The sequence below is a fragment of the Semicossyphus pulcher genome, unplaced genomic scaffold, assembly GCF_022749685.1.
Source record: "Semicossyphus pulcher isolate SPU_LCO1_2020_fin unplaced genomic scaffold, fSemPul1.0.p SCAF_6, whole genome shotgun sequence".
Taxonomy (NCBI): domain Eukaryota; kingdom Metazoa; phylum Chordata; class Actinopteri; order Labriformes; family Labridae; genus Semicossyphus; species Semicossyphus pulcher.
Window position 1 is genome coordinate 27507663 of NW_027211737.1, and position 24520 is coordinate 27532182.

Below are 24520 nucleotides of genomic sequence, written 5' to 3' on the forward strand. Positions count from 1 at the left end.
AATTAACAGTATATTGTGAGATTATTGCACAGCTGTTATCCATATTAAAACCTAAAGAATAGCTTTGACTGTTGTGAAGTGTAAAATTAATTAATGTTTAATTATGACTTATGAGCAGATCTTCACAATACTGTACTCTATATGTTTGGCGTTTGAATCGATATGAAAACTTTTATTTTGAAAAACATTCACTAGACGTTTTCTTTGCATTTATGCGAACTTGACAATGTCACAGTCCCAATTAAATACTACAGTAATACCTATTTTTCCAATCTGAAGGAATATTAGATAAATAAAACAAAATATACCTGATACGTATGAGTGTCTAACTGATATGTGTTTTTTGGCATCTAATGGCCAAGTTAACGGATTAATCTCTGTATACAATGAATTATAGCCTTGTGGACTAACCAATTTATAATACTTCAAGCATTAATAAGAGTGAATCACTTGATTAATTATTATTAAGATAAATCATGAAAAATCTATCAGAAATATCCTCCAATACTGAGCGAGTGGTGATGGGGCGGAGACACATGCCGTGACCGACAGCAGCATCCAGCACTGCTGTGGATGAGAGGGATAGAGGCTGCTCTGCCTTTCATACAAAACAACGTCGCAGTAGCTAATTAGTTGTAGCCTAATTAACGATAGTCGCTTTGAGTACAAGAAATAACTTTTAATTCAGTTAGGACACTTCCGTTTTTGCATGTGACGCGTGATTGAAGGACGCGCGAGCAGCACCTGACAACTACACATAGAGATTTGAGAGGTTGTAACAGTAGTATCCCCGCAGCAGCCAAATTACACAGAGAATAACGTGATTCAGTTGAGGCTCGGAGTACTGCACATCACACTGGGGAGTCTCTTCGCCTTCAAACACGAGGATGAGCAGGAGAAACTGAGGTAATGTCAATGCAGCTTTTTGCTTTCTCGTGCAAATCCATGTGGTGATTATGTTGCGACGCCAAGTTTTAGCCTGTGCCATTACAACTCAGGAGGAGGGTGTGACAGTAATTTATCAACAATAAATGTAAATACAATGTGAAGTGACATTAGAAAAGCTGAAAATGAACCCTCGGCTTCATTACTGATGACTGAGCAGGTGCTCAAATGAAGCATATTGATTACCATACACGGACCCAGTGTGATTTATCACGCTTTTAATGAATAGTCGGTGTTTATAATGTGGTACAACAGTGGGAACCAGTTTATATGCTGCTGAATTGTTTGTTGCATCACATACTTTGAAAAAAATGCGATATATTGTGTGTATTCGTGTGTTGTTGTAAGCTCTTATCGCTAATGGATGCAGTGAAAGGCAGCGAGCGCGAGCCGCAACGAGCTGTCAATCATCTCATCCTCACTAGTCCATTGTTTTGCCCCTCCTGTTTGTGAGTGAGTTACCATGGAGAGTCTTCCGGTTTGTCCCCTCTAATTACCTTATTTGGAGAAGGGGCGGCTGTCAGTGTCAGTGTCATGGACTGATGGTGTTGTTGGGTTACTAGTGCTGCATTCACGTCCCATGTGAGAAGCCGCCAGAATGACTGAAAGCTGCAAAACATCGACCTGAGCTCAGGCCTTTAAGAGGCTCAAATGAAGTTCTCAGTGGACTGTGATTGGTCCTGGTCAGCGTTATCACACCCAGGTAGCTCTCATGGCCCCAGGAGATGGTTGGATGCAATTATAGGAATTAAATTTGAGCATGTGTAATTCATTTTGCTTAGACTTTTTGTCTGAATGTCTTGATAAAAAAAACCCCGAAAATATTGAAATGAAATATTGAACTCAAAGTCTGCTGTGAGAAGTTTTGAGATGATCATTTTTTGGCTTTTGCCTTTTTTATCAGATAGGACAGCTGAAGAGAGACAGGAAATGTAGGGAGTAGAAAGTGGGGGATGACATGCACCGCAATCAGTGCGTCGAGGACTGTAGCCTCAACACATGGAGCACTTGCTCTCCCAACAGAGCTAAACCAGCGTTCCGTTAACATATAGTTTTAAAAGACAAAATTAAAGTTTGATTCATATATTAAAGTTGTTCCAAAACCAATACCAGTATGCCTTGATACCAGTCCATGCCCTGATCTGACATGAAATCATTTATAAGCCTTGAAAAAAAATCTACCTGTTTAACCAGAAATCAATTCTTCTTCACTGCTCCAATAATCTAAACAGCAAGCTGCACTGCTCTGCCACCGTGGTTGGATTATGAAGAACAGTGTTTTGCTAGCAAACAATCAAACGTTATTTTGTCGGGCGGTTGTGACTCAGTGGTAGAGCCGGTCGTCTCTCAACTGGAGGGTTGGGGGTTCGATCCCTGACTGCTACAGTCACATGTTGAAGTGTCCTTGGGCAAGACGTTGAACCCTAAATTGCTCCCAAAGGCATGAACGGGCATAGATCTGATAAGAGATTGGAAGATTGCACTTAGGCCTTTGCCATCAGTGTGTGAATGTGTGTATAAAAGGGTGAATGTGACATGTAGTGTAAAAGCAGCTTTGAGTGGTCGGAAGACCAGAAAAGCGCTATATAAGCACAGTCCATTTACCATTATGTACACTGGGAAATTGCACCAGTAAAACAACATTTTGCAGAGTATCTAAAGCTTCTACTTCGAGTGAAGCACTGTGATGCTGGGTTTGTAGTGAAGGCACTACAGCTGTTAAATAACAGTACATATATTGTAGCATTGCAGGGAAGCTAGACAGATGGAGGAAGAATGAGGAAGAGGTGCTGTGCGTTGCTAGCTCAACAGAGGCCAGATTTATTTCCTTGTCGCAGCAACAGCTAACCCGAGGTTGAGGTATTCCTGGAAAAAGAACAAACAGGTTGGCTCACTGCTTTTCTCACTTAGCTCTCGCTCGCTCAGCATGCGTGTTCTTCTCCCCAGAACGCCCACTTAAAAGTAGCTTTATCACAATAACTCCCTCTTCCCTCCCCCCGGGAGCTACTTCTCCGCCAATTACCCACTACAGTGGACACCTCCCTCAATGAACTGCAAAACAACAGCAAACATAAACAGGAACTTATACCTAGCGTTACAATTTCTATATATCTAGTATCTGAGTCATATCAGGAAGGAAATAATGGCGCAGGAACATCTCTGTAAGTTTTTACTTTGGTCAGTGCTTATAGCAGGTTTGCTGTCAAAGCCATGTAGGGAATGTGGTAGACCTTAATGACATGTTCATAGATGTTGTGCCTTGTTCGTTAGTCATAAGCCAGCCTGGAGAGCCACGCTAAAGTGGAAAATTGACAATTCAAGCCAAATTGAATTGTTTGAGATAAATAAACAAGATGTGTTAGAAGAAATGGTTGCAGGTGCAGGAAAAGAGATCAATCTATGCTGATCATGAGAGAGGGGGTCCGTGAGAGTTAGCACGGAAATGAGCTGCAACAGATTTCGCCAGCAAACTCCTCAAGGACCTTCACAGTGTTTTCACTCTTGTACATCATTGCAGGAGCTATTTTTGATCAGTTCTGCCTCAAAGATTTCAAGATTTCTGCCAAGATATTGGACTGATCATAGGTGAACTAGGCTATTCAGACCATCAGGCCTTCTCAGAAAGAGTGAAACACAGTGACGCAGCATTCCTTCATGTTCTTGTAGTAATTTATCTGGATGTGTTTTAACCAATGCCAGTCGCGTCAGATTCTTATAGAATGATAATACTGTATGACGTGTGGATCTTCTGGTTAAATCACCGCATACTACACTGTTCAGAGTCTCAACATCGACTGTTATACTCTAAATTCAGTCCTGGTCGTAACAGATTGACTTCTTACCTGCAGCTGTTGTTACATTGATTTCACCCTCTTGTAGGATTTTATCCATACTGTATCGCCTATAGGTGTCAATGGGTCGTTTTCGCAAGGTCTCCTCAGATGCTGCTCTTTCAGCACATCCTTGCTTTCACAGAATATGTTTAAGGTTCATTGGCAATCAGGAAGTGTAGCTCCGTTGGAACACAAAAATATTTGCAACTCAAACACAGAGCAGTCTCTGGACAGGACCAGAATTTTCCACCTTTGAATGTGCTCAAAACTGAAAAATGCTCCGTGACCGGGGATAAACAGGACGACTTCCCATGAATACTAATGTTTAAAATCCTATTTTATCTGTTTCCTGCTTAAGCCATCGCATGCTTTCCTGTATGCTGGCAAAAAAATAACAACTTTCTCTCTCTCTCTCTCCTATTTTATATTCTGTTTTTTTCCTGAGGCAGAAAAGCACAGTGGTTAAAATTCACTACAATAATCACAAGTTAACAAGCTAATTAATGACAAACAAAACACAGCTGCACATCGTGAGAAGCACAGAAATATGTTTTGTTATGCTGCAGAATTTTTTTCAGCCAGCAGATCTGACCCCAGCAGAGCCTCTCTTTGAAGTACACTCTGTTTTCAGTCTTTTGAACTCATTCTTGTATCACCACTCGATGTTCTTAAAGGTTAAAATCTAATTTTTCTAATGGACCTGACAAGACATGAGGTCAGCTTTAATCTGGAGAGCCGTTCATGCTCCGATGCACTGATTTATTTTGAAGTCTGATGCCTGAAGAAGATGTAAGTATTCCTAACTATCAGCCCTGCAGCATGTTGGCAATTTGGATATAATGTAGATGCTGGTTGATGTCAGATCATGTCTCTGTCTCAGTCTGCAGGAACTGACGTGACATGGCACCATCTGAGGATGATTCACTAAGGCTTTAACTCCATCTATCCAACCATTTACATATTTATATTATTTTGGAACATGGGGGGTTTAAGTCTATACCTTCATGTACGAGGCTAAAGGGGGTACATCTTGCACAGGTGGGTCCTAAGTCGACAAATCAATAATCGTGTCAGAAAGCAAAGAGGTTAATCGATATGGACAAAATCTTGTCTATACATCGATCAGGCATAACATTATGACCACTGACAGGTGAAGTGAAAAACATTGATTGACTTGTTACAATGGCACCTGTCAGTGGGTGGGATATGTTAGGCAGCAAGTGAACATTTTGTCCTTGATGTTCATGTTGGAAGCAGGAAAAATGGGCAGGCATAAAGATGTGAGTGACTTTGACAAGGGCCACATTGTGATGGTTAGATGACTGGGTCAGAGCATCTCCAAAACTACTACTGGACCTACCAAAAGTGGTCTTAGGAACATGGGAGGCCGAGGCTCATTGATGCCGTGGGGAGTGAAGGATGGCCCCTGTTGTCTGATCCAACAGAAGAGCTACTGAATCTCATAATGCTGAAAAAGTTAATGCAGGTTCTGATAGAAAGGTGTCAGAACACACAGAGCATCACAGTTTGTTGTGTATAGCCGCAGACCAGTCAGGGTGCCCATGCTGACCCCTGTCCACCGCTGAAAGCGCCTACAATGGCCATCAGAACTGGACCACGGAGCAATGTAAGGGGAAGACATGACACCAGGATGCACTATGGGAAGAAGGCAAGTCGGCGGAGGCAGTGTGATGCTTTTGGCAATGTTCTGGGAACCCTTGGGTCCTACCATTCAGGTGGATGTTACTTTGTTGCAGACCAAGTACACCCGTTCATTGAAACAGTATTCCCTAATGGCAGTGGCCTCTTCCAGCAGGATAATGTGCCCTGCCACACTGCAAAAACAGTTCAGGAATGGTTTGAGTCAACGTGTTGACTTGGCCTCGAAATTCTCCAGATCTCAATCCAAAGGAGCATCTGTGGGATGTGCTTGACAAACAAGTTCGATCCACAGAGGCTCCACCTCGCAACTTACAGGACTTAAAGGATCTGCTGCTAACGTCTTGGTGCCAGATACCTCAGCACACCTTCAGAGGTCTAGTGGAGTCCATGCCTCAACGGGTCAGGGCTGTTTTGGTGGCAAAAAGAGGGCCTGCACAACACTAGGCAGGTGGTTAGTTAATTTGTAATGGTCAAGAAATGGTTAAAAATAATCTTACCTTTCTTCTTGCTCCTTGCTTCTTTTTTGATTCTTACTTCAAACTTTTATACAGACATTTCTATTAGAAAAGGAAGTTTGAAGGTCCTTGGGAACAATAATTCTTTCAGGTTTTAAGGTGAACAAGTAGGATATCCTCCTCCTGAATGGGCTTTTCGGATTCCTTTTATCCTGTGCCTCTTTGTCTCCTCACTCCTCCGTCCTCCTGTCCACGAACCAGAAATCAGTCTTTAACATCTTGAAGGAGGCCTTGGTTCTTAAAATGCTTCTCGAGGAGAGAGGAGTCTTGCTGGAGGAGCTATGAGCCAGGATGCACACGTGTATAATTTGCTGAAGTGTATTTGGCACCAGTGAAATATAAAATAAGCCTGTCACACAGCAGGAGTTTACAAACCATATAATTTGTCATGAACATTCTTAAACTGAGCTGACAAAGATCATAAACACTGCGGTAGGCTTTAATAAGACAATGGACAGATGATGCAGCTGTGCCACACGTCGTATTTAATTAACATCAATTTAAAAGTTGGCTCTAAAGCACAAATGTCTAATTTGTGGAATGCCTGTTGTCTCGTCTCCTCATGTCTCTTCCTTGTCTCCTCTACTCTCATATCATGTGGAAGAACAAGGCCGCAAGGAGAGGAGTCGAGGAAAGGAATGTGCAAACCGGGGCAGGAGACAAGAGGCTTATTTTACGTGCTTTTATGTAATCATTATAATTATGTTTCTTTACTGAGGATATCTTTCACATTTTACTCAGCCCTCTGTTATAGGTTATGATTTGACCCACTTTTTTTTTAATCTCCACTCAGGGTTGATCAAATGTACTCACTTGAAGCAATTCATTCCTCAGTGTGTTGTATCTACAGAGAAAGCTGGGTGCTGCATTGTCTTCATGTACCAGGATGCTTTTCGAGCGAGCAGCTGCAGCCTGGTCCTCGCTCTGCTGCATTTCTTTCCACGTGTACTCTGGCATGCATAAATAAAGATGAATATCCGAGTCCCCCAAATGCATCCTTGTGCGAAACATCTTCTGCACTCAGTGAGGCCTTGTTTGCAGATGGAAACCTGTTTAGTTTGCAAAACATGCAAAGACCGAGACTAGAAATCCAATCTGACGTCGCCTGACGTTCTTCCAGGCCACCAACTCCGACAAATGAGGATGCTGGTGGCTGAAAGAACAGATTTGCAACAACAGCAGACTTTTTCATACAATACCAAAGTTAGGTAGTCTGAGATTAGGCTGGCAAATAATCCCAAAACAAATAAAAGACGTGATGGCGTTGTTGTACAAACAAAACACCTATTTGTTCTATGATGGCTGTGGATACTCACTCTCCCTGTGCTCCTTTACCTGTGTGAAATATTTCCCTCCTTGTATCAGAGCGACATGTGAACCACGTTTGCAAGAAAAAAAGAAGTAACGGCCTTGGTCACTTGTATCTGAAGGCTGATACCTTTATTCCTGAGTTATAAGAGCCAGTAGGCAGTATTTTATATTGTGTTCTGTGTTGTTATTTTAATCAGAAGTCCTCATGGTACACTAGAAAGGAGAGAAGTAAACAGAAGACAAAGTCTACATGCATTAATTGGTTTTGCAACACACTGCAATAACAGCTGCAATGCATTGCAATAGACCACGGGTAGTTGGAGGCCAACACATCATTAGGTTCAGTTTAACAAGACAATGAGTATTGCAAACAGAAGTTTGGTCTGTGCAGGGTGGATCATTTCATGTCAAGTTAAATTAACATCTTCAAGGCAGTGGGGCCTACTGAGAGACAAATCCGGCATTTGTTCTGTTTAAATGAAATTTTAATCCAACAAACAATACAAGAATAAATTGTTTACAATGCCTCACTAATTCTTCAGATTATTTTATTATATTGTCTTTTCTCATATTGTGTGGATAACGAGGCACACTCAGCTGTTTTAAGCTGCATTCACATGGATTCAGGCAGACGGCAGACGGACAACACCTTTTGGACGGCAAAATTATTATGTAATTTTTTAAGTTATGTAATTATTCTAATATTTGTAGCTATAACTGCAGCTTTCTCTTGATATTCTATTGCAAACATAAAATTATTGTTAGATTTCCCTCAAACTCTGTCTCTGTAGGATTTTAAACGCTGGTCATAAAGTTCCGGATGTTGTACCAAAATGATAAGTTTCTCGTTGTCCTCATCGCCCATGTTGTCTTGTGTGGGGGAGGTATGTAACATCCGGTTGTAAATTCTGTTGCAGAGGACGGCAAAGAGTTTGTTTTTTTTACTTTGGACAGCAATGCCGTCCACCGTTACCATTGCCAGCAATCTCTGCCAGCCTCAACACATTTTACCGTCCTGCTCTCGTCCACTAAAATGATATCCAGTTTGGCGTCTACCGTCTGCCTGAATCCATGTGAACGCAGCATTAGTATTTAGTATTTCTTTCTTAACCTATGGAGCTTTTTAATCCAACAATAAAGTTCCCCTATAAAGCTGTAATTCTATGGCCCTAGCTTCTTGCATTATTCAGTTATACAGGAACATGGATTAATAGATAGTTGGTATTTCGTCTCCGGTGTCAGTAGACTCTATTGGAATGAGAGTGAAGTTAGAATGAGTGCAGCCCTCTTTAATATTATTAATTACACCTGTGCTTCTCCTGGTGTGTCATGTCCATATCTGTTCTGGGAAAAAAAGCCTTTTTCTACTATAAGTCTCCATTACCCCCAGTTACAGCTTGACATTGTATTTCTTTGGATATGAGAATATTGCATTTCAATCAACGGCCCTGCACATACACAAAGGTGTTTTTACTAAGTGTGGCTGATTAGACCCTCAGGCAGGTTGAAGTCGGGGCTGAGATATCCTGGAATTACATGACGTCACCAAACATCTCCCACCCTAACAAGCTTAACACTTCTGACAGAGGGATGTCAATCAAGCAAGTCTTTACACGCCCACATGGTCTTTAGAGGAGGTTCATTCTGGCACGATAAGTGAGAACGCCAGCGTAGGTGGAGGTAGGGCTGTCACTAGGGATGTCTTACATGTATCCATATAGAAATATGTCATGTGAATTTTTTTAACCACGGTGATACACTAACGCCCCCTTGCACCCCAGCCCGCTGCCAGAGTATGTTTTCTTTATTTAACTACAGCACGTTCGGCACACGGTAAAACCTATGGTTGAAATGAAATCTGTGGTGAAGGGGTAGTCGTTGTTGTAGCGGCTAAACTAGCATGTCGCTTAGACACACAGGCTTGTCGAAGCTGATCAGATGCACAGAGGGAAACAGGGATGCTCTGACAGCAAGGTTTGATTACTGTGGTTTATAAAACGAGTTTGTTGTTCATATCATTCTGTATGGGACAGATGAGGTGCTTCCCTGGGATGCATTGATAGTGAGTTTACTGCGTCCTCCCCACGGTTGGCGTCACATAACCGCGGTGTTACGATCATGTGGTTACCGTGACAGCCCTAGGTGGAGGATAGGTGCGGTGGTCCTTTAAACTACAGTGGTACATCACAGCTATTTAACTTGGAAAATGCCTGTTTTATGAGTCTGCAGTTTCAGCACGAACAATAGAGAAGAAATTACTGAGGTTACTTTGTATATGCACATAATTATATTACCAGCTATGCTCTACAATATGAGCCAGTGTTATGTTAATCATATAAGCCCTTTACCTACCTCATTATAGTTTCATGGTCACTGTAGCATTTCATTAGAGTGAGCATGGGAATTATACAGCTACAGCAGTGTTACATAGGAATGGTATTATGTGTTTGTCAGTTCAATTAGAACAGAAATTATAAGCTTTGCACCCTTGACTGCTTCATGCATGAAGTGGTCATGTTCAAAATGTATGCAGTATTTCTTGACAGTCTCAAACTGAGTGGTGACTATCAAAAACATTCTGCACATAAATGATTTTGAGTGTCATCCACAAGTTTATTGCTGCATTTGGACACTTGAATGATTGTAATTCAGAGCTCTTCTGCCGTGTTGGATCATGCATGAGCTGTGTGCTGTGGCTGCTGTGAGCTGACTGAAGCTGTGTGCGATAGCGAGCGGTCACGGGACAGCCGGTCCAGACCCACACTGAATGCTCCTTTGTGGGACAGACACCTGCAGAGCGCAGCCTCCAGCTCCTGAAGTGATTAACATGCACCTCCAACCTCCCCGATCCTCCCACCGCCCCCGTCCCTCGGACACCCATCCTGGCACCGCTCCGCTGACTTGGCACCTGTTCTGCATCGCCCATCCTGCAAAGGCTATAACTCATGTCTTTGTCAGGGCCGGGCAGACACAGCGTGACTGCAGAGCTGAGTATCGATCACCTCTGTCAGCAGGAGGGTAAATTTAGAAGTTTTATAAAAGGTAGACAGTGAGGTTTGTTGATACATTGCATTTGATGTGTGACAAATATTGTATTTTGTCAGTTTTGAAAAATGTTAGCTTCTACTGTTGAGAGAGTGGTGTCCCAAGACACAAGATGCATGGCTCATTTTACTGCCACAACATGTTTTAAATCAAGTTGACTCCTGATTTTAAGGACAATTTAACGGCTTTCAGCTCAGGATGATAAAGGTAATAGTAGCTACCGTTACTTCTGTGTAAACAAATGATACAGGTACAAATATATTATCCACTCTGCATAAAGCCACAGAGAAAATGAAATGTTGACTTGGCAAATTTTACTTGATCTTCAGTCTTTAAGACATTTCTCAGCTTAGATAGAAAAGAGTTCAACTTAATAGTAACTTTACAGGTTTTGCAGGTAATATGTTAGGAACGGTACAGCATCATTACACACATGAATCACTGAACTCAAATGCTGACATTGACACACTAAGGATTGACCTAGTGTTTCATTTCAAAGGATTAGCATCTGTTTCTCGGGGATTATAGGACTTAAGGATAATCACAATCAGGTTTAAATGCTACAAACAAGCTAACATAACCCAGAATTTACCAAATATTTTTTACATAAGTTAGCATAGTATGTCTTTCTAGTTTTGTAGCTCAACATTATTTTGATACTACGTAGAGTCAAGCGCCAGGAAACCCTGCTAACCGCTAACAGAAGTGGTACACCTATCTTCTCTGGACCCTGCTCTGTTAATATTTATGACCCACACTGTTTAACCAATATGGAAAAAATGAAGAGACAAGTGCAACTTCTTTTTTTTCTTTTCTACTATTTATAGGTTTGTTTTATTGTAAACAACATTTCTCCCCACTTCCAAATTAAATATTCTCATTTCGGTCTTTTATTTGCAGAAAATGGCAACAGGTTAAGAACAAAAACATGCAAAAAAGATGTTTTTCAGACCTCGAAGTTCATGTTCTTTCATTTTTGCCTTTATTTTAGAAAGAGGACAGTGGATAGTGGCGTAAATGAGGGAAGAGAGAGTGCATCGCCGCATCGATGCCGCCGCATCGAGGACTATAGCCTCTGTATGTGGTCGCCGATTCAACCGCTGAGCCAAACCGGCGCCCATGTTCGTGTTTAAACAACAAGAAGAAGAGATTTGTTATTAATCCCTGGGGGGAAATTACATTTTTTCACTCACTGTTAGTACAAACATGCTACTCACACAAAGGCCCGAAATACACACATGCAACAGGATGCAAAAATGGACATGCATTAATGTAGAGATGTCAGAGTGGGGCTGCACATGCACATGGGCCCCGAGCAGTTGGGGATTCGGTGCCTTGCTCAGGGACACCTTGACGGTGCCCAGGAAAAGCGTAGGCACATCTCCAGCTACCAGCCCCAATTCCACACTTGGTCTGTAGCGGGATTTGAACCAGCCATCCTCCGGGTCCCTACAGACTGAGCTACCATCTACCCAAACAGCAGAATACTAATGTTTTAACTCAGGAAGAGTAGACATGGTGTAATAACCTGTTTTTTCAATTACAGCGTTCATGCATCTTGGCATGCTCTCCACCAGTCTGTCACATAGCTGTTGGGTGACGTAAGGACACTGGGCAAAAATTCAAGCAGCTCAGCTTTGTTCGATGACCTTGTGACCCTTTATCTTCCTCTTGATCTCATTCAGGAGGTTTTCAATGGGGTTCAGATCAGGACTTGGCTGGCCATGACGTGAACAGAGAGATGCTGACATAGGAAAGGAAAATTTGGAGCGGTCTCTTAATTTTTTCCGGAGCTGTTTATATAAATAAATAGAAGTGAATTAAGTCTACTTCTTCTCCAGCCTCTGTCCTCTTTGTTCATAACTGTGCTGTTTTTTATTTGAACTGACAACACCAATATACATTTTCCTGCTGAGTGAGTTTGGGTACGGCCGTCAGATTCATCGTTATAACACTGATGTCAATGTGTAAGACCAGGATTTGAGTTGTGATGTCTGATGTCCTTTGATATTGCCTACATGTATTCCTCCCTCTTTAAAGTTACATTACAGTTAATAGATGCATTAGTCAGTCGCAGATGAGTGTTATTAAGAGTGAATGTTGCTGCCTGCTTGGCCTGTATTACCCAATATATTTCTAAGCCCTCATTTCACATAGATCACATAGATTATGAGAGCATAAACTATTTATTAATTGTCTTTAGAGTATCATATTTTGTTTGATATAATCAATACAAACCACCAATTTATCATTTAAAATCTATAAAGGACTAAATAAGACATCTTCATACTCTCTCCTCAGCTTTGTTTACGTCAGCGTGGATAATTTCAGTCCACATTCGGCTCACTACTATTATGACTCATGTTCCCGGTAGCTTTCATTTTTTCTCATTCTGCCGCTGTGTTGTGTCCTTACAGCCCGGGTCAGTGCATGCAGCTCTCTGCTGCCAGACTTTCAATGACGCTTGTGTCACAATTGGTTTAGAATTAGATTTTTGTGGCATCATCTCCCGCTCTCATTGTTAGGACCTCGGGTGAAGCTGTTATTGGAACATCAGCTGACCTGTGTTTTGTTACAGGCCTGTAATCCACTCCTTTTTCTTACGCCTTCCCTGCGTCATGGGTCCTGCGTTAACACAGAGCGCTGATTGAATTCCTCTCCTGAATATTCCTTAAACACATCTCTCCCCCTCTCTGCTCTCTCCCCCTCCCTCAGTGTATTTCCCTCTGCAGAGCACACCCAGGCCTGTACTGAATGTTCTGTATGGTAATGAGGTGTTTGTCTAATGACAGCAACTTGAGACAAACAGTGACCAAACTGTACCATGGCTGTCTGCTCATCTGTCTGTCTCTACATGCTCTGCCACCCCTCCTCTCCCTCAGCCTCCTCTCCCAGACTCGAGTCTTGAGGATTAACCCCCGCCCTGTACATACTGGCCTGCCTTGATTATGTCAAGGGATAAGAGCTGCGTAATTGTAATCACTGGAGCTGTCCCGAGCGGTGTCAACACTGGAGCACGGATCAGTCCAGGCCACACACTGACACTAACAGAGAAAAGCAACCTGTCCTTACCTGCTTCTACTTTCTACTAAGAGTACGTCCTGCAGCTGCCCTGGGACAGTATCTACTTTGCACAGAGTACGTGCATACAACTGGGACATACAGCTTTTTCCAAATCATTGGGCCTTGAACTCTACATACTTGGTGTATATGAAGCCATTGCAGCACGCAGCGCATCTGTTTGCGCTCTCTCAGCAGCTCAGTCGATGTGACCCGTCTCCTGCTGTGCAGAGGATTTTGGGTCAGAAGCCAAAAAAAAGCATGATGGCTTGCACACTGCAAAATGTGACCGGATGTAGAGGGACGTCCTGCTGCTTTTGGTGTTTGGTATTTGACATGTATGCTGTACGCTGCAGGATGACTAGTTGACCTCTGCAAAGAAGGTTCATGGCTTCATTAAGAACTTTACACTTTTAATTATAGATGCTAAAGACAGACAATGATGCAGCAAGTTTTTATAATAATAATAGAAATAATAATTAAGCTTGAGATTGATTATTCAAGATTAATTGATTACTCGGCCACTCTACGAGTAAATCACAGCAGTGCTGATATTCAATAAAACATCACAACCTTGAGTGTGATATTGCTTTTATTTTTCTTATGGCAGGCCTTTCAACAGGCGTAGAGCGGTAGGATATGACACGCAGCAATGGGCCGAGGCGAACCCGGGGCCAACGCAACGAGGCTATAGCCTATAGGCTCTGTATATGGGACGCAATTTTAACCGCTGAGCTAAACCAGCGCCCGATATGGCTTTTATACAAGTTATACGAAAGTAGTAGCAAAAAGTAATAATCAGCAACAGATTATTTTTGGCTCCACCAACTCAACGAGTTCCACAACTGAACTGAAACTGGACTGTTGTTGCCAAGCAACCCAAACATTCTCCTGCTCTCTGTGTCGACAGGTTACCACAGATCAGCTGTTTTTTTATCATCTACATTTATCTGTTTGTTTTAATTTATCATCAGCCAGGGAAATAAGAGTCTGCTGTGTGATTCAGAGGGACCAGCTTGATCAATGTCTGCTGTAATGTTAATTAACAGTATTCAGAACACCTGGCTGAGGCGGAGTGATACACAGAGTGAAAAGTCCCAGTGATGTCGTGCTCTATATCAGCACTCATGGAATGCCTCTTGTCCAATCAGATTACTTGGTCTGAACTAACTGTTGTATAACTTTATTTATATAACAATTGTCTTTACAAAGTAAGTGTTTTAAAAAATCCAGGCATGACATAGTCTTGCTGATATTGGATTACTTTTTTTGATTGTACTAAGATTAAGATTGTACTTTACCAATAATCTTTAAACAAAAGATTGTTTAAAGATTATTGTATGCCTTATCTACTGAGCTAAACCAATGCTCTAATATTGCATAGGTTTTTAATGTATTTAGCAATTACAACCAAAGTGAGGTGATGCATCAACCCTACGTGTTCCTACAAGGTGATGTGACAGTGGAATGGGAAGTCAAACCAGTAGTGATGAATAAAGCACACTCATTTTGGAAGTGAAAACTCTAAAAAGCTAAAAAAAGAAACAAGAAAAAAAACCCCTTGAGATTCAATAAAAATCTTCTGTCTGCTGATTTTGGGCATATGCTGCACACGTGCCACTCACTGGTCAACTGATGAACTGTTTTGAAGTCAGTGACATATATATATCTTCAGAACGCTGCTTTGCCTGCCGCCTTTCCTCGCTGATAATTTGCGTCTTTGTTCCTATTTGACGTTTGCTCTGGAGCTTGAAAATGTGTGAAATGGAGCTGGCACAAAATGAGATGGTTCAAGAGGGGATAAGTTGCCTGAACAGTAGCTGTAATTTGTTTGCTTTAGAAGGTAATTGCTTCCCAAAGAAAGGTTTGGGGAACTAGATGAGATAGTACAACACTTAACTATTTCTGTGCCGCGTCTCTGTTAGAATCTCTGTAAGCTGGAGTCGGCTTGTAATTCTGAGCCCACACGGCGAGGATCCCACGTCGTATTGTCCTCTTGCAGTTGCGACGACTCTTTCCAGTTTCTGAATCTCATTCTGACTTGATAGCTTGAGAGTGGAGAGCATCTGATTTGGTGACATCTGGATTGCATCTCGGCCTTTTTCTTCTGACTTCATTGGGCCCAAATAAGAAGTAAAAAGTGCATCATGGGTAGGTGGTCTGCAGTGAGATGCAGTGTGGGAAAAACTCTGTCCTTTTGAACTTTCTACTGAGCGCAGGCCCGGCCCCTCTGGAGAGTACAACTTGATGTCTGTTTCACTGAAAAGGACATCTTAATGCCAAAAAACCCTCCAATGAAGATTTTCAGGGGAACAAGTAAATTGAGAAAGCTCTCATGTAAAAGGGCAGTCCAGCGGAACAGGTCGGCCATCTGGCATTTTAGTCATGTCAGTGCTGAGGTCAAATCTCAGGCGACCTGTCCTTGGTGCACTACACCGACAGAGCCAATTACCGCCCTCTTAGACGCCCCCCCATGCACTTTGTCCCATTTTTTCTCTACGGTGTTTGCATGCCAATAAGAGGAGATTTTTGTAGTCAATACTTTATATGCTGTCATATCAATTTTGTTTTATAATTTGTGCTATCAGCCATCACTTTACACAACATATACCAGTTAAATATTATGATAAATACACTAATTCGCTTTCATGCCCGGAGTTAGATAAGAAGATTTGTCCACACTCAGGCTTCAGCCAGTAGACGTAGAGTGCTTAGCTTAGCCTGTTATCAGAAGGCTTATAACAGGCTGACACAGCGAACCTAGTTTGGTCCACAGGTAAAATAAATGCATATCAGCACCTCCAAAGTTCACCTATAGCATTTTATATCTTGACTATTCACTGTACTTTAGTGAGAAGTGGAAAAACCAAAAAATGTGGTTTAATTGGGGGGTTATGTCTTGCAATATTTCTGTTCCAGGACCAGTTACTTCCTGGATTCAACTTGTACACTTTGAATCAAGATAAAAATTTGCAACACAGACACACACACACACACACACACAGGTGCAGGAATCACCTGAGACGGTTGAGAACACTCCCGAAATGGTAGAGGACACACCCGAGATGGTTGAGAACACATCAGAGACAGTCGCGAACACTCCCGAGATCACAGAGGACACTCCAGAGACATGAGAGATTCTCATGAGATGGAGGAGATCTCTCTGTTTGATGCTGTAAAAGGGGGGTGTGACCTCATGATTGACAGCTCTGTTGACAAATGGGGATCCTGAAGCGTTCTGTTCCCGAGTAGCAGAGTAGAGGAGGAACGGGGAGAGGAGACGTAACTAACACTAACCCTACAGTCATTGAACTTTCCATAAACGTAAATATCTGCTTCAGACCAACACAAGAAGCTGTTCTGCTGCAGACTGAGCCCACCTGAGGGCTCCAACAAGTCCACAAGGTAAAGGTGTGTTTTGGGTAGAGGAAGGGGAGGGGCGTCAATACTGCGGCTCCACCAGTCGTCCTTTGCTGACCGGATAGAAAAGATGATTACTTTTTCTTTCTAAGATGTTCCGGGTAGAGTTATCACAGTCCGACAGTCAGAGGAAACCTGTTGGAGAGGAATCATTAAAACAGTATCATTATGAAATTATTGCTGTTATTGTTATTGTACAGACTCTGGGATATCACAAAGTTAGCTAATTTAAATCCTGTGAGAGGCGGCTGTACGTATTACGATCTTTATGCCTTTCATAACTCTAAGTACAGGTCTGTGCAAAAGACTTTCACAACATTTTAGGTCACATCTGAGAGCAGCTCATCGTGACAGAACACAGACGGCGGCTTTAGCCTCCACGTCGTCCATAAAAACCGGATAACCGACACCTCGTCGCACAGGCCACTAAAGACTGAAATGATGATTGATAAATTGCAACAGAATAAACAAAACAAACAAAAATACAATATAGATCATCTACTGACACATGTAGAAGGGGCCAAATCTGTCTCTGGAACCAAATCATGGCTATGCTGATATTCAGATCATCCAAAATTTTGTTTGATAGGAGTCCAGGCCTGAACACATCTACATGCCAAAATGTTTGCATAAACCTCTTTCTCACACACACACACACGCACACACACACACAACCCACTTTAAAAAATGGGGTTCCTGAAACAGTAGGCCACTTGAACACACAGAGAAGCAGCAGGCAACAGTTTTAGTCTAAAGAGATGAAAACAAAGTCCTAATGGTCGTTAACGTATGCAGATATGTGTGTGCACCTCATTAGAGAATTAAAGCCATGTTCTTTCCTCTGACTGCATTACTGTTTGCACTCCTGCTGCGCTCAGCTACAGTATTCAGTTTTCCCGAGCTTTCACAGGAGGCGTAATTTTGGTTTGGATGGTAAGAGAGAATTCATTAATCAAGTCTGGGGATTTAACTCAAAAATCATTGCATAAATACTCAGAGAAATTACAGCTTAGAGGGAATAATGAGATCAGTGTTTCAGAATTTCCTTTTGAAATCAGCAGTGAGTGATGCCTTAATGATCTACAAAGACATATTAAATAAAGACTCCTGTAAACGCCTCCCTGAAACAGAGATTATTTTGAATTAAAGTCTTGTTCATGACAGTAAATTCCCTATGCATGGGGAATACTTTTAGACTCCTTTGAAGGTTGCTGCATTGTGGGAAATGCTGGTACAGTACCAGACTTAAAGACATGTTATGACATATTAGGAACCACATTTACAGTAAAATCCTGAACATAAGACGCAGTCTATTTTGGGGGTATCCCAGAGAGAAGAAGGGGTTTCTAAAACAGTATATTTATATAGCTACCAGTGCTGTAGTTGAGCTCAGCCTACGGTAACTTTGCTCAGACGTAACATTGCAGACTTTCCTTTGGTATTAACCCTGTGTTCATAGCCAACTTGGTGACTAGATTATAGCGCCATCGTCTGCGCCATACTGCTATATTGGTTGCATTGGTACGTAGGATGCAGCCCACTTTTTAGATTTAAAAAAAAAAATGTATTGAAAGTGCGTCTTATACACCGAATTTTACAGTATACGTCTTTCTGGCTGAGAGATAGATAAGTCATATCTAACAGATAAACGTGAACTCCTGCCAGCAGCCCACTAGCTTCACTTAGCTACTAGCACCTCTAAAGCTCACTGAAAACATGTAAGATCTGTTTTTATTGAATCTATTACAACAAAAATAATAGAAAATCCAATATAAGTAAGATAAAAGGTTTTGGGGAAGGTTATGTGCTGGACTTTTTTTTGGTTGGAAGAACTTTTTTGCTTTAAGACAGTGCCAGGGTAAATGTTTCCCCCTTGCTTGGGTATTATGCTAATTTCAGGCTTCATATTTCCCTCTGTGATACCTGTGGAGTAGCTTAGCATACTTAACAGTAAAAAGAAAACTCCTAATTAATCTGTGGTAATCTGTGCAGGCCCTCAGCTCTGTCCCTTTTCAAAACCCCGCCACTACAAGCCTGTTTCTTCTGATTGGCCGGCTCTCCGAAGCCTGCTGAGGCTGCACTTTGTGACGTCACAAAGTGCAGCGTGTAGAAACAACAGTGTGAAAGCTGCCGTTCACAGCAGCCTGCAGACTGAGCTGAGACACCTGGGGATTACTGCAACATACCTACAGATTTGAAACTTCACTTAGATTTAGTCCGGACATCCAACATTGTAATTTCATATTTAATGGACAGCATAGTCAAAAATGTTTTCTTCTAACACCCGGCAAAATTTCAGTTGGGCTACAGAGCTTTTTTCGAAGATTTGCAAACTATTCCTTTAAGTTGAAGTAAACTCTGAGGGTTGAGGGCAATAGGCAAGAGAAAAGTAAAATCACAGTGCCTGAAGGTGGCATTCTTCTTTACTATCAACAATAACAAATGGAATTTGAAAGAACTGAATTATTTCCTGAACATTAACCTCATAATTGAGTGATGAGTATTTTAATTTTTGCATATAAGGAAGAAAATTATACAGTTTCCATGTTTGTCGCTCTGGCCGGGCATCAGTGTGACGCTAATTTATGCGGAGGTCAGTGAGATGGCCTCATGAAGAGGCTGTCAAATAAAGACAGGAAAATGTTTTTCTCCCCTACTTAAGAGCTGGCAGCAAATATAAAGAGACACTGTCAGAACATGAATGTGGCGGAGGAGATGCCAGCGTATTCATCAATGCCGGGCTTTATGTGTGGGAGAGTTTTTGATGTGCAGAGCTCGCGCTGCAGCCGTCTTCTGTGGAGGGTGAAAGCCAGGAGCTTTGCCCAGCTGGGACTGGATGATGGTGGATACAAGCCGGCTTTTCCTGCCTCCTACGGCAGAAAACTCTCTTAGAGCTAGAGGAGAAACGACTGGAGCATGAAAAGTAACAGTATACCCTCCCATTACAAGGGATTTTGGCGATTAGAAGTGGCTGGTTTGGAGTTTGTGACAGTTTAATTGGGAACCTCTCTAAAGTGCTTTTTTGGGTGCTGCCTCATTAATACAGCATATTTTCCTTCCTCCTATCTCCCCCTCCATTTAAAGTGAATAGTTCTTTAATGCAGAGCTGTATGTACCATGGAGGAGCGCTTCAAAGGAGGGTCTATGTGCCACCCAATGTTGTGGTTGAGATGAAATCAATTGTGGCTGCTGCAGAGCTCTGCAGCATAGAGGGCTTCCTGCAGTATGTATGAAGCTCCTTCAAGCCTTCAAACCAGATGTTTTGCACTAATGTACACACCACATACACAAATACAGCAATATGAATGTCCCAGCATACATCTCATATGAGACAATAGGACATATCATGCTGTCTCAGCACTGCAATCCGTGAAACAGTAATTAGTCCAAATTCAATGGCTGATAATTCTCCAGCAGGAAACGCTTGGCTAAGCTATTTTGTGCCCTACTTTGACAAGTGTGTTGAATTAATTCATCCACATCACATGTCCTCATTGGTTGCCACAGAGTCTGCACTAACCTGCCATCATCATTTTTGCAGGAAACACTGTAATCCTCTTATTTGGCAGGTTTCCCCTCTGCAAACTACAGTTCAGACAGGCCCTGTCCGAGCTCCCGCTGTGTGAGTCGCATTTGCGTCGAGGGCTTACATTACCCGTGCACCTCAGCAAGTCTTCCAGCGGCAGCACAACCACAGAGCACCGCATGCAGGCGCCTGCAGGCACCACCGTGGCATGAAATGATGTGGATCGATCTGCGCTAAGCAAATGTGCATCTCCTCCGTGCCCGCGTGGAGCTCAGCGCTCCAGAGATAGAGCCGTTCCCGTATACTCGTCCTTCATTTCTGCCGAGCTCTTTGATGCTGCAGGCCTGCGGGTGGGTGCAGTTAGATGGGTGATGGGTGTAGACCCGGCAGGAGGCCTCAGCTACTGGAGCTCCATTGGGAAGGAGGGAGTAAGGGAGAGAAGGAAGCTGGGATTGATTTAATCATTCGGAGCGTTCGTGGGGGTTGTGTGGTGTGTTTGTGTGTGTGGGCGTGTGTGTGTAACTTGGATGTAGGGATGGGAGAGCTTCACTTATAATGATAAGAGAAGCATTCAGCAGTCTCAGCCTCCCTGCTAATCGAACCTCTAACCTTGGCAAAGTTAGAGCTGTGATCTCTCCGCTCCAGTGCAGCGCAGGCCGTAAGCTTTAACTATGGATGAGCTTCAGTGTACATTGATCTGATGTATTGATAAGTAGCGCCTCGTTTTTTCTAAGATCTCAGCAGGAAATCCCTTTTACCGCTTTTACCTGTAATGAATTCATAAAGTCCAGTGCTGAAAGTATTTTTCTGTGGACATACTACTTCATCATTTGTAAATAACCCGAAGCATTGTTTTCTACATTAAATGGTCTGTAAAAAAAGTTTTTATATCCTGCATTTCCTAAAAATGTGATAAGTCCATATCAGCCACATCATATCAGCCAGATAATATCAGCCAACGGATATTAGGGATGGGTAATGGTTAATTGATAATCAATTTATTGGTTGTAATAATTTGGTCGATCATGTGGAATTGAATACATATGATCCTGGTATCAGAAGTGCAAGAGTTGCCCTTTCATACCGCGAGAGCTTTTCCATGTCGGGCTGGCACGTCTTTTTGGTGACTAACATGTTTCTTTTTTGACCTGTCAAACAGATCGTGATCCACAATAGTTTAACATACTGGAACCTCGCCCCTCGTGTTCTGCTTCTGCCATACCTGGAGCAGCGTCTACACACATGCTCGTCAGAAAAACACACAAACACACACAGAGTAACACACAGACACCTGGAAATGCAACGCCTTCTTATTCTGTTTTAACAGATTTTTAGTGCAGCTGTGTAGTGTCGGTCTCATTAGTCTGTTTCGATCGTCTCTACACGTGACGTTTTTAACGACACGTCTCCTTTACGCGCAGCTCGCCGCTGCACTTTCTGACACAAACAGCTGCGATACGGCATAAAACACTTCACACATGAAGGACAACAACGTCCTCTGGTCCCCACCGTGAACGGCACTTTGTCCTTTCATAATATTGTATTTTCTTTATTTTGTTGTCTCTTCTACAAACCGCTGACCGTACACTGCAGGCGTAGTAACACGTATGTGTTGCAGTACACACAAAGTAGTGCCAAATAGAGAGGCATTCTTACTGAAAAGTGAAACGCGGCGAATTATTCAAATATAGCGTACAATCGATACCACTATAGATTTTTAGGTAGGACGTCCTTATAAGTGGATAAATTACGTGTGGAATTGACCCTATCTGCAGCGGCATATAGCCTAGCTTCCTTGCCGGCACTCTGGCTGGTTTCTAAACACCGGGGCCATGCTGACCGGCATCCACTGTATGTAGTGCTCTTACTATTTATAAGTATCTCATACAACCCCACTTAAAACAAGCCGAACTATCCCTTTAATGTTATTGGTGGTCGGAGTTAGGGAATTTCTTCAAACGCCCATCCCTGACGGATATGTCTATCGGGCTTTAGTTTCTAGAACTCAGCATTTCCTTAAGTGAATAAAGTGTGATTATAAATGATGCGAACATGAGAACCATGTTAAAATAAACCCAATTTATGCTCAAGATATAAGATTAAAGCTGCATACATTTTTGGCATTTGAACAAGCTATGAACACAATATTGACATATTATCATCTGTCCATGTTTATACGTTTGTACATCCAGCAGACACCGAGCAACAAATCCATTCTGTGTGAACGGATGAAAGTCATTAGACAAAAACAGTTTCTGGCCTAAATCAAAACAGTTAGTGGAAAGATGCTAAAACACTCCACAGAGCTTCACATGATCATTCTGTTGGTTTGTCTCTACTAGCAGCCACTTTGACATTACATATAGTCATTTGATCTACTGCGCATACAAAGCTATTGATTAGTGCAGCTTTAAAAAGAAGGGGGACCACATCATGACATAGAGCTTTTATGGATGGGACTATAACTCCTCAAAGAGATTAAAATGTCAAACTAAAACAAGCATCTCAGGAAATATTGCAAAAACACAGCGCTCCATTTATTTTAGGCTTTGACAAAAAACCCCAGCCTAAAAATACGATTGATTTCACAGCACTGACTCACTCATCCTCTGCACGCTGATACCAATAATACAGTATGTCACTCCGTCACAAACACCCTCAGCACCCCATCCCCCCTTTTCCATCAGTGAATCACTTCAAACAGATGCTGGCACCATGAATGACAGTACAGTGAGTAAATGAAGAAGAGGAGGCCGGCTCCGCGGGAATGAGAGAAGGGAAGGGGGGGGTTGGATGCTGAGGCTGATGGGATTGAATGGTAACTGATCTCTTGGTGTTACTGGCACGGCATGGCAGAGGATGAAGCCATTTCCCACAGGGAGCCCGTTAGCCCCAAACATTTGTCATGGTGAATGATGAAACAGGTTTTGTTAAAGGATTGTGTTTGTTTGATTTATTTGTGTGCACTATGGCAGCCCACTAAAACATTTGAATCATAACACTCTTGAGTACACCCGCGCTTCGTCAGTCCAGTATCTGCACTTTTGTCCTTTAACGGAGACCCTTCAGGAACTCTTAAGTGTTCATCGTACACAGGTGTTTTAGAGAGAGCTAAATAATCTGCGTCACCTGGTGATTTAAACTCTTCTTTGTCTGACACAGGACGGGTCAATGAGAGAAGCCGGTGCCCAGCTTGTTTCTTATGTTAGGATTCCTTCTGTGTACGATGTTCACAAGGTGCTGAATTTCCGCAGAGGCCCCCTCCTCTTAAAGCATTTGCGAGTTTAAAATGTGTGTTTCTCTAGCCCCTTTCACCCATGCACTGCTGACAATTTCCAGAAAATGTCAAGGCAGTCTGGCGAGGAGGCACGACACGACTTAAAAAATACACTGCGGAAGTCCCCACAACTGGCAAACAACTTTGGTGCCGGCCCTCACAGCCAGCAGCTCCTGAATCTCTTCATGTCTCCAATTTGCACCGTTGCTGTTGTCGTCTTGCAAATGATCCTTCTTCTTCAACCTTTTTAATCATCCTGTTATGTGTCGCTCTTATGCTCGCTTATGTGTCGCATGATATAAACGTCATCACCTGGCGCTCTCGCTTGTGGTGAACTATTCATAATCTTATAGACTAGGCAGATGTTTTTCCCAGCTAAGCAGATTGTATTTCTTAATGATATGGCAATGATGAAACCTTTATGGCTTCTTGTCTAAAGTTTTAAGTGCTTGTTTATATAATGATTCCCGTGGTTTCAATGCTGTACAGTGTGCATTGGACCAGCTTGTGAGACATTAGGTGATATGGGAGAGAACCACAGAGTAACTATTACCTGCTGCGCTCACACATTGGCTCACCCCGACTTCTTGCAGTTTACTAAGAGGCTGACAGGAAAAAGTCTGCATTGAGTCGGGGTAAAAAATGTGGCCGTTTGCGTTCACAGGAGTTTGTCTTGATATTTTCAGAAGTGCAGTGCATGTGTGAAAGGGACTTTAGACACTCTTCGGTGGACTTGAGTGCTGTTGCTCACATTAAACATGACAGTGACGTGACTTGAGAGACTAAGAAAGTAGTCCGCTGGAAATGTTTTAATGTAAGGTAAACAGCCGCCGTGCATGGCGACACATGAGATTCATGTCGACTAATGCGGGAGTAAAATGTGGCACTGAACTGAAAACAAGTGCTGAATAGTCAAAGTTGGTAG

General features: G+C 42.4%; 1 protein-coding gene across 1 annotated transcript in view; it reads left to right on the forward strand.

Moving 5' to 3' along the window:
- The first annotated feature begins 585 nt into the window (after nt 1-585).
- The window catches only part of arvcfb (ARVCF delta catenin family member b), a 268096-nt gene continuing 244161 nt past the window's right edge, over nt 586-24520 (forward strand). The window contains exon 1 of the mRNA XM_069682303.1: nt 586-906. The gene's annotated coding sequence lies outside the window, so the exon portion shown is untranslated. The remainder of the gene's footprint in view (nt 907-24520) is intronic.